General features: G+C 37.4%; 1 pseudogene; it reads left to right on the top strand.

Annotated features, from left to right (window-relative positions):
- The first annotated feature begins 4,343 nt into the window (after positions 1 to 4,343).
- Positions 4,344 to 5,075, top strand: LOC149154465 (endoglucanase 23 pseudogene; annotated as a pseudogene).
- Positions 5,076 to 10,300: the final 5,225 nt, after the last annotated feature.

Below are 10,300 nucleotides of genomic sequence, written 5' to 3'. Positions count from 1 at the left end.
AATGATGGTGATGGTCATCCCACAACGCATCATATGGCATCATGATCTCCATGATGCATTCATTAGTAGAAAATATACCAGTGAAGGGATCAGAGGATGTGTTGCATTCTAAGGAATGATCAACCTAATCGATCGAAGAGGAGAAATCAAAATGTGTCGTACAGGCCGAATAGATGGATTCATAGTTGATCTCAACGGGAAAAAGCAACATGCAGCCACATAAGGTATCAATATTAGATTCATTTGGTACTACCGAAGGATCAGATGGAGTAGCACAAGAAGATATCATGTTTACACAGGCACCCAAATTAGAGTTGTCGGGAAGGGACTAAGGAAAAGGAGGAGGAAGTGAAAAGGTTACCATGAGGGAAGAGACCTTAAGTAGTCTTACCCCAACATGATGGTATGGATGTGGGGTTTCTCCCACAAGATGGATGCTTCCAGGAACTTGAGAATTTGTAGCAAAGAAAGTGAGTTGATCAATGGCTACTATACACCCATTACGAGGGAAAGCTATCATTCTAAAATATGTTGAAACAACAACAACCATAGCATAAACCCACGTACAACCCAGTAGAAGGTTATAATCTAATGGTCGATCGATAAATGTGACTTCTGTGTGGTTATTTCTTTGGGATCCATCTCATTTTATTGTTTTATGTATCGACGTTTTGAACCATCCTCTGTGGTTCATCATCAGGATTAGATAATCTAATGGTCCATCGATAACTTTGACTTCTATTAACACTATCTTGCCACCTCATTCAACATGTAACGAATTCAAAGTTCCATAAGGCTTGAAGCCTCTTCCATGAAAGGCCCTAAGAGTATTCGGTGACTCCAATGGCATTCCAGCAAGAAAGTGACATGATACAGGTTGAAGCTCCTTCGACCATAATGATGTGATGGATGGTATTACTTCGAATGACAACCTGAATCATGAAAACTAATTGGGATGGAAGTTGGGGCGTATGATTCTCACGGTTAAACACTACAAGGTTATAATTTGAGGGATCAATACATCCAATTGCATAAAGTAAATATTTCTTATGGGTGGGACAATTTTGCAACACCTCGAGAGTTGACATAACTAAAGGAGCTTGAGCCAGATCCTCAACTATGTTATAATTTTATGCATCTCTCGCACAAGGTTTGAATGCATATTTATGGATAACGCCCTTGGGAGGCTTAATCATTAACTCAGTAGGAATCATATTTGGAGTAGGATCCAGCAGGGATGTGGTAGAACTGGCAAGTTGACCAGTAGACTGACCAGTCGAGGGATTCAAATTACTGTAGTATTTATTCCCGGTTTCCACCATAACATCATTTTTCGACTTATTGGAGGAAAGCATAATAACAGTGGAAGAGGAAGCGGGATCCAGAGCAACCATGCTAGTCTGTTGAATAGGAAAGGGATCTGTCAACACAACGGGTGTAATAGATGAGTTAAGGAATTGATTTACTTCTACACGATGTTGACAGTCACAAGTGAAATTCTCCTCATTAAAAATTAACCATGGGTACAAGGTTTCCGATTTTCATCAGAAGACAGGTTATTTTGTTTGTCTTGCGGAGGATTATATTTCTTCTTTTTACCTTTGCCTTTCTTCTAGGTGGGATGGACGGGCCACCATATAAATGTGTCTTCGACAATGTTGCAAACATGGATGAAGCTACAACATGGGTTGTCTCAGTCATAGTGGTAGATGTAGGCTGAGAAACCATAGCAGACTCAGTCATGGTTAACTGTCCCAAAGAGGATTTCTAAGGGAAATTCAAGGGTGAGTGGAAAGGAGATGAACCAGACAAAGGAGCTTGTGATGGAGTATGAGGAGAAGGAAAAGGATGGTCCTGGTAAAGAGGAGTCCCCCTCAAATGGATAGGAGAGGAGGGTTGAGGCTCTTCTTGAGGAATCTCCTCAATGCTCACAAGACCAGGTGGAAGTGGTTCACTATTAGGTCCAACATATATAGGTTACGGTTGGGTCTGAGATAGAAGAAGAGAAGAGGAAGGTCCTGAAGTAACTTGTGTAGTTAACTAAGGTGCCTTAGGTTGTATAACCTCAAGTTGTAATGTTTTTTATTCAAGATACTGAGGTTCAATAACCTTAGGTAATAAAATCTCAGGTGCTATTGTTTCGACTGTGTTAGACTCACTAGAAAATGAAGAAGTAATCCTAGGTTCAGTAATCACAGGAAGAGAGGATTTCGTGGATCAATTTCAGATGGAGGATAAGAAGGAGTAGCTCTGGAAGTATTAGATTCGATAGTCTGCATCTTTTTGTTCTTTTGACAACGTCCAGGAGTTGCATAAGGAGGAAGAGGAGGAAATCTTTGCATCCTACACGAACAACGTGGTTGAGGAGGTTGTTCTTCCATGTTGTTCACTCAGATCCTTGCAGAAGTCGGAATCTCCTCTTCCCTGGAAAAGGAGATCTTGACAAGAATTGAAAGTTCAACTACTCCCCAAGAAATAAACAAAGATTCAACATCTGAAGAATCCTGCATATCTGATGGTGAACAATCATTCGAACAGGAGATCGAGGAAGAAGAACAATAGATCGGAGAAGAAGAACAGGAGTTACAACATGATCTAAGTGAGAGAAACTGTGCCTATCAAAGCTTTATCGAACAATGGTTCCAGGTAAGTACTAGATTAGATTCATCTTTTTATTTTTTAGTTGATTTGCAGTCACAACAACTAGACTCATTCACTCTCGAATATTTTCATTTTTCATTTAAAAAATTGCTACTGAATATATTGTTGTTATTGCTACGTGAATGGATTCATTGGAAGTTTAATTACACGTAACTATTTTTTTTTTAATTAGTATAGAGTAGGTAGGCTTTCATTTTTAATTTTTGCTTTCATTTTCAGTTTTGCTTAGAATAAGTATGCTCTCCTTCGCGCTTAGTGCGATTGCGAGGATCAGAAAATAGGGATGATTTAGACTAATTTCAAAAATAAATAAATGTTTTGCAATATGCTTCATCGAAAACATCTTTCAATATGCAAATCATTGTGTCCATTTGTTAAAAAAATTAAGTCTAGAGAAAGTTTAGTTTCTTTCTAAATTTTAGTTTTTCATTTATTAAAAGAGAAAAAATATATTTAAAAAAAAAAAACTAACCATTTTTGTTTTTAAAGATAGGGATAATTTCATTTTTTTTTAGACTTTTAATAATAATAATAAAAAAAAAACAGTCAACCAGCGCACTCATAAATAAAACAATTCATATAAAAGTAATGGCGCTGGAGTCTGAGGCAGATGCACTTAATCACCTCAGCACTGATGTCCTTGAAGGAAAGTTTGCGTTGCTGGAGGGTGCTTCTGTCGACAATGACCTAGCAAGCTTGAGAAAAGAAGTTGCTGGAATCTCTAAGAGAGAGGAGTTTCCAGCTGGTCGGTCCCCTGTGAGCAGTGAGAGGCCATCTTATCCCGGCGTTGGAAATTGAGAAAGAGATCTTTATTAAACTCAAAAATGAATTGTCAATACAAAAATGGAAAAGATGCCCTCTGCCATCGCAACTCCCTAAGCAACGCCCACAAAATCCTCCAAAACGTAAATTAAAATCTGGCTCTTTGTCCAGAAAATCAGGAAACGATAATACAAATTCCAATTTTGCAGGAACAAATCACTACACGATAAGTCAAATCGGATTTTCCTATTACTAAATATCAAGGAGGCAGTTTTAATCAAGCGTTGAACTAGTTAGCACCGCATGGGTGGTTGCCAGGATCTTATTCAACGGCTTAAGCTCTCTGTCAAGCTGGGAAAGAGAAAACCAGCGTTTGTTGTTTCTTTCTTGCATCTGGAGAAAATAATGAAGGTGACAATGGTTTTTACTGTATTTTCAATTCTGGTTTTCTTGACATGAAAAAAATATTAACGCTTTGGTGAGCCTTGATTGTCAAAACGAGCCTGGTCCACAAGTCGATTGTCCAAATTTCAAGCTTGTTATCGTTGGCAATGGAGGCACCGGAAACACAACTTTTGTCAAGCGGCATCTTACTGGAGAATTTGAAAAAATAGGAGACTACGATAGGCGTGAAAGTTCATCGTCTTGATTTCTTTACAAATTATGGGAAGATTCGTTTTAATTGTTGATACCTTCTGCAAGCCAAGAGTCAAGCCATGGGTTGCATTTTATTTTGATATATCTTGTCTTATAACATTTTTCTTTCAGGATTTTACGCCTAGAGGTGACATGCAGACAGTCAGGCACTCCCCGCGCAATCCGAACCCACCACCTACTACAATGCACCACTGGTAGGGGCACTGGCATTTTTCAGTGGCCATCCAGAATTCTAAGTTCAAACACCATTGCTATACAAGTTCATGGGTGGCACTTATCTGCCTTTTAAAAATGGCTTAGAGTTTGGATGCAAAGAAAACAGCGTCAAATTTGGTTGGGACAATAAGCGTGCTCGAATTGATGTTTTGCTAGCTAAGTTGTTCTTACATGGGAATGTAACAGTTCTGGGAGGCTACAGAGAAAACGCTGACTATTTCATCTGCTCTCTCATGCCAGAGTCACCTTATTCGCAGAAGCAATTCACACCAGGTGGACTTATTTACAAGGATGCAGGGGGTAACATGCAGCGAGTTACAACCTTCTCATTTCTACTTTTAACCTATGCTAGTTATTTGAACAATGTTAATCAAACTGTTGTATGTGGAGCAACAATAATTCGTCCTGAGCGACTCAGACAATTTGCCAAGCGACAGGTGGACTACATACTGGGAGATAATCCTCTCAAACTTTCATATATGGTGGGATATGGTCATCGCTTTCCTCAAGGAATTCATCACAGAGCCGCATCTTTACCCTCAGTTGCAGTGCAGCCTACTCCCATAAAATGTAATGGTGGGGCCAAATTATTTGCTGCCTCAGATCCCAACCCGAATATTCTAGTTGGTGCAATCACTGGAGGGCCAGATGGAAACGAAACTGGAAATTGGCCCACGAGATTTATGTCGATTCTTATGCTTATGCTGGATTTTATGCCGGAAGCTGATTGTTTTCTCATGCTCACTATCTCCATTTTACACACTGCTTCATTACACTAATGTTCACGATTCCAAGATTGTCTGCTTGATGATTGTTACTAGATACTTAGGAATGCTACAATTGAATTCTTTGAATATTCCACTATATCTGACGATGTACAGGTCCAATCTTGCAGAGAAGTAAGTGAGATTATTGTAGCAAATCGATGCGAATCATACTCTGCCCAACTTCCATTCTGCCTACTCTTTGCCAAGCCACCCAGACAATCTGCGCAGGATAGTTACACAACTGGTCGCCCTTGGTCGTTTTTTTTTTAATTAGGGTTAGTTTCTTTTATTATTTTTATTATTAGTTTTGTTTTTAATAAATAAATAAATAAAATCAACATAAATAATAAATTAAAAACTTTTGTTTTTTTTTTAATTTGTTTTTTATTAATAATAAAAAAATAAAAATAAATAAATAAAAAATAAATAAAATTGCCCTCATTCATTCATAATACTTGTTCCCTAAGAAATACAAAAGCCTTTTCAAATGTTTTAAATCAATTTTCCTGCAAACCAATAAAAACATTTTGAAAAAGTATTGCACAATCAATGAGTAAATTGCATGAGGACATGCAATAATTTTAGTTGGGGAGAAATAAAAGTATATTGGATTTTATCATTTATTTTAAGTGAATTTGCCGGCAAGAGTTAGGATGCATATACTAACAAGTGAAATGAGATTGGTGTTATGTGTAGGTCAACAAGAAGCTTATGCAGAAAGCTCAACATTACGATGCGACACCCTTTTCATCCACAATTAGAGTAACTTCGGAAATAATTAAAAAAATGGACATTTCATACATTCTTGAAAATGAGCTAATTTGTTTTTGAGTCACTTCATACAGGATTGATCGATGGAGATGGCACACAAAGGTAACAATTTTTATGCAGGAATGGTGCTAAGTTTTTCAGAATTGAAGACAATCTAATGCAAAAGTGATTTTTCGAAATCACAATGAAACATGCGTCATTGGACGCTTAAAGGAATTAATTCTTCACAACACATATCATGACATTTTCCACTACACAAAAATCCTTTTGCGTCGTGATTACTCACCTTTTTCCTTCCAAACGCCTAGACCATCCTTGTGTTGAAGCCCATCTTCCATTACCTTATCTTTCACGACTTCATGCACGCCTATTTTTCTGAATCGCATACATTCCTTTATCCTTTTTAGTTTATTGCCTTCTAGTTTGCCTCCTGAATAAAACTCATTCCCTTTCCATGATTACATTGCCTTGTTTTTTCCGCCATGCTGATCCACACTGCTTGTCCGTGAGTTCTTTCCATTTATAGTCCTACCAAATATTTTTTTACAAACTCGCGTTGACTGATGTGCGATTCCTTAAGGCCCACCTTTCAACAAGTCTTGCCCCATTGACATCATCACCTTATCTGGGAAATAGACTAGAGTTCATTTTGGGTACCTTGAGACTTGCATTTCTCAATGGCAAGTTCTCTCGTTGGCAATCATGGGAATACATCAATGTCCCTTGATCGTTAGATCTTGCAAATGGCTCGACGTCAACCCCTTTATTCGCATTTCGCAAGATGTACTCGGGTACCTTGGCACTCATTGACATCAATGGTGAGTTTGCCTCACATTGGTTAACGGCATGCATCAATGGCCTGTAATCCAATGATCTCTTTTCATGCTCGACATCAACACATTCTTTCGCATGATTAGACTTGTACCGTCAGGTTTGTAGCGGGTGAAGACTATACACTTTTTCATGACTCCCTCAGCAGTTACCGCAGCATGAATTATGATCGACGATAGTACCACAGTTCCACTTTCAACGTTTATCTTTTCCATGATTCAGCATCAGCAGTTCAGATTCCTTCATTTCCCAGGATCCAGTTACAACAACATCAGTCACATTTTCCTGATCCAGCAGCAGCAACAGCTACATTCCTATTGCATAGTTCATCATTCTTGGGTAAGTAGAGGTATGTTGTTTTCTAATCTTTAATCATGCAATTCCTTATATGCTAACTTGAATATTTTGGAAAATTCCCTCACCATGCTACATTTCCTTTCATGAGCCATGTCAAGTTGCATGAGGACATGCAACCAATTCAGTTGGGTGGGGGGAGAACTATATTCACTACATATTCACTACATATTCACTACCATGATTCCATTTCTTCACTCCAACTTTTTCTCATTTACCATTCACCAACATTTATTTTCCAATGATACTTTGTTGCACTTTGCTTCATACACAATATTGGCATGCTTCATTAATGTTACAAAAGGGCTTTCTTATGCACATTATGATTTCCAGTGAGTGTTTACATTATTATTGAAGAAAAGAGAACAGAAAACGAAATGAATGTTGTTAACACAAGAACCAACATTCTTTGTATTCATGGTTGTCACACAAGAACCAACCATAAGAAAATGTAAGTTGTTACTCATGTCTTTCACATATCCTGGAAACATTCATTATTAAAAGATATCATCATGTAAAGCCAAAGTTCAAGATGCCAAATATTCTTAAAGAGACCCATGCATGGTTGCATGAGGACATGCAACAAGTTCAGTTGGGGAGAATGTTGGGACTCAGAAATTTCATATTTTCATCCACCTTTTTCTTCACTATTCCTTACATTTCATCATCCCATTAACCTTTTATCATATCATTTTCATAAATACATTTGGGTTTCACCTTCTTATTTTCCATTTTATTCATTTTTGTATTACAAGTGAATTTATGATTAAATATTAGAAAATATACATATTTATATATATATCTCAAGAATATGTGAGTTTTGTGATGTGTAGGAAATATGTGAAGAATTAATTCCAAGAAACTTCTCAAATATCTCCTCCACCATATTAAGGAGATAATTATTCAAGTCTATTCCTAAGGAGAAGATCATGGAGGATTTGGTTGGCATATCTTATCCAAGATATGTGAGAGATGTGTGGAGGATTCAAAGGGATCATATTTTGTAATAATGGGAAAGTAGTTGAGAGTGCTTGAGAGAATATTGGATATGTAATTATGAGATGGTTATCTTCTTCATGTATATAAGAGAGTGCTCTCTCTTCATTTGGAAGAATGGAGAGATAGAGTTTTTGAGTTTGGAGAGATAGTCTTGTAATTAGGAGAAGGGGATTCTTAGCTTTGATTCATATTCTTTGTTATGTTTTCATGATTTGTAATTTGATTCTTGTAATATAATTTGAGATAGCTTTATTGTTGTGAGCTCACATATGTTGTTTGTCATTCAATTCTTCACATGTTGTATTGCTTTTCCCTTATGCAATTTCCTGCTTTCCTAGTTAATGTTTCAATGCCTTTCTAGATTAATTTGATTTCAGTAATTTAGATTAAATTAGTTCCACTTCGGTCCTGCATATATAGTGCATGTGCCTCGTAAGCCTACGAACCTCGGATTGACAAATTAAATAGTTGGGTAAGTACTACAATAGAATTAAACGAACATATTTTCACCCAACAATTGATCTAGTTTGTAGGCCTATTGACCATATGCGACAAAATTGCATATAACAATATTATAAGACAAGAAAAGCATGATGAAGACGAAGATTAATGTGAAAAGTTTAAGAATAAAGGGGGGTCACATATTTTCCAACTTGGGCCTAGTTTGAAGCCTTATAATGGAGAAAACGCCAAAAGGAAAAAGCTCCACTTTCTTGACAACCTTGTTTTCTTGTGTTCATATTTCTATGGTACAAGTATTGAATATATAGAGTTTGGACATGACAACCTCAAAATTTAGTACTATTATCAAATAACCACCTCATTAATTAGACACTAACAGCGTTATTAATAATGATAAGTAAGCTAAATTATATATGTCACAAAACCCCACAACGAGTGTCAATTTTGCTGGCACATCATAGTTATGATGATGATTCTTGGTCCATATGTCCACTTGGCCTCCCTAATGCTCTCAACCTCATGCAGAAGCTCTATAATATATTCTCGCTTGTGGGGTAATCTTAGATGGTTCAAGTGGAAGTATGCCTCTCTATGGCAAGTTTGTTGGATATTAATTGTAGGTAATCATATCTGGGTGTGGCTCCTTGTGTGCATAGCCAAGGAGGGTATAATAGGGTGGTGATGCTCTTTTCTGGACCCGCCTCGACTCTTGGTTAGCAGCTCTGTCATTCCACACTCATCGTAAGCTCTACCCATGTCTAATCTTCAAGTCGTTGGTTATAATAGTTGCAATGCACCCGTGGTCAACCCAACACTTAGTTTATAATGGTTCATGAGATGTTGGTGGATTGGCTTTTCTTTGTTTTTCACATTGGGACCTCCTTGGCTGCCTTTGTATGGTCTCTTTGGGGCCACAGGTGGTCAACTCGATTACTAGCAATGGCACGATTCTCTCATTGATTTTTTTGTCTCTTCTCCATCCGTTGACTGGTTTAGTCAGAAAATATGCGTGCTTTTCTCTCGGGTCGATGATCCTAGTGGTCAGGTTTCGAAGATTCTGGTGCATAGGTCAGTTCACAGGGTTTCTCTAGTTTATCACATGGCAATTGAAAATTCTTCTCAATTGTTTAGTCTACTCTGAGATAGGCAAGGGAGTTACAAAGATGGTAGGTTTAAGGAGTCATTTGGTCGTGCAAAAAACTGGAAACAGGGTCTCAAGTGGTCACTTACCAAAACCTTGGTCTTGGGGTGCAGTGCACTTCCTCCAACATGATGGTCAGTTCGCATGCGTAGAATGATAATCGTGGTCGTGGTTGGTTGCAAGTAGGTGGCACACAACTTATGGCTCCTATCAAGGTGTACTGTGCAACTCTAAGCGACTCCTAGTCTAGGTAATTCATAATCTCCTTCAACTTTACAAGCCAAGCACTACTATAAAATAGTCTTTTATCTATTAGGAAACAACGGGTTTTTGTTTTTGTTATGATAATTGGCCATATTATGAACCTCATGCCTTTGAACTATCGACGCTAGTTGACAAAATTGGAAGGGTTTTTTTGTCTATTTGATGCAAAAATTAGGCAAAGTCAATGTAATCTCAAGATATGTAGTAAGACATATTTAATTTTAGATTTTACTTTTAATTGTATCAAAAAGAGAGCTGGTTCATGCAAGACAAATACTAAAAGGTATCTAAAAGGTATCCTTCTTGTTTAAAGGGAAAGCTAACTTTGTTCACTAAAATAAATACTAAATGGTATCCTTATTGTTAAGAGAGTTAGCTTTGTTCAAGTAAAGCAAATATTAAATGGTATCCATAT

Source organism: Pinus tabuliformis, chromosome 9 (genome assembly GCF_031772625.1).
Source record: "Pinus tabuliformis cultivar Carrire ecotype Pingquan chromosome 9, CPIR1, whole genome shotgun sequence".
NCBI lineage: Eukaryota > Viridiplantae > Streptophyta > Pinopsida > Pinales > Pinaceae > Pinus > Pinus tabuliformis.
The sequence above is the reverse complement of the archived record's forward strand: the minus strand, read 5'-3'. Positions and strand labels throughout refer to the sequence as shown.